Below are 992 nucleotides of genomic sequence, written 5' to 3' on the forward strand. Positions count from 1 at the left end.
GTTGGGGTCAGCCTCTCTGGTCACCACCTTGCTCCCACCTGCCTCCTTCTACTTCTTCTTCCCATCCAGCTTTCTTCCACTTCCTGCATACCCTACGTTTCTTTGAGGCAAGAGAAAGAGGTCACTGACTGTCCCAACTGGAGGGGATGCTCCCCAAGGAATTCTCCCCCTCTCTGCTCCTCCTTTACGGTCATGTGGGGATACACGTGGCAAACATGAATGAGACTGAATACATTTCATTTTCAGCATATTGGTGTAGAGAGGATGAGTTCCAGGTCCCAGAGGAACCTGTCCCCACCATAAAATAGTGATAAAATGTGACTCTCCGAAAGGCTCTGGCTGTTCAGATAAGGCTGAGAGTAAGGCACACTCTGCAGAGTCAAGCCAGAGGCAGAGTTTTTGTTTAGTAGAGTTTCTCTATGAGGAGGCCTGGCTTGCAGAAGGTAGAGCCCTGACTTTTCAAACAACAGTCACATTGGAGTCCCTTAGTACAGACTCGAAGCCTTACAATTAACCTAGCAACTTCACTTTTCAAAGCGTATCTTAAAAAATTAACCAGAGCAAAGAATTAGCCATAGGGATGCCCACCACAGCATTGTTTATAGCGGTGACAAATTGTAACTAATCTAAATGTCCAACAGTAGGGGATTGCCTAAATAGTGTATCATCCAAATGATGTAAATGATGTAATATTATATAATATTATGCAACTATGAAAAATAGATTGTGGAAGAATAACTAACGATATGAAAAGATGTTTATGTTCTCATATTATTTGGAGAAACAGGCTGCAAAATGCCATGAGATATTTTTAGTGCAAATATATATTTATAATTGCATATGAAATCTAGGAATATAAATATCAAACTGCCAATTATTATTTCTGGATGAAGAAGAATTGGATGCAATTTTTGTTGCTGCTTTCCTGTGGTTTCTGATTTAAATGATTAGAGAAAGGCAAGCACACAGGTGACTTGCTTTTGGGGTTAAAT

Source organism: Macaca thibetana, chromosome 6, assembly GCF_024542745.1.
Source record: "Macaca thibetana thibetana isolate TM-01 chromosome 6, ASM2454274v1, whole genome shotgun sequence".
NCBI lineage: Eukaryota > Metazoa > Chordata > Mammalia > Primates > Cercopithecidae > Macaca > Macaca thibetana.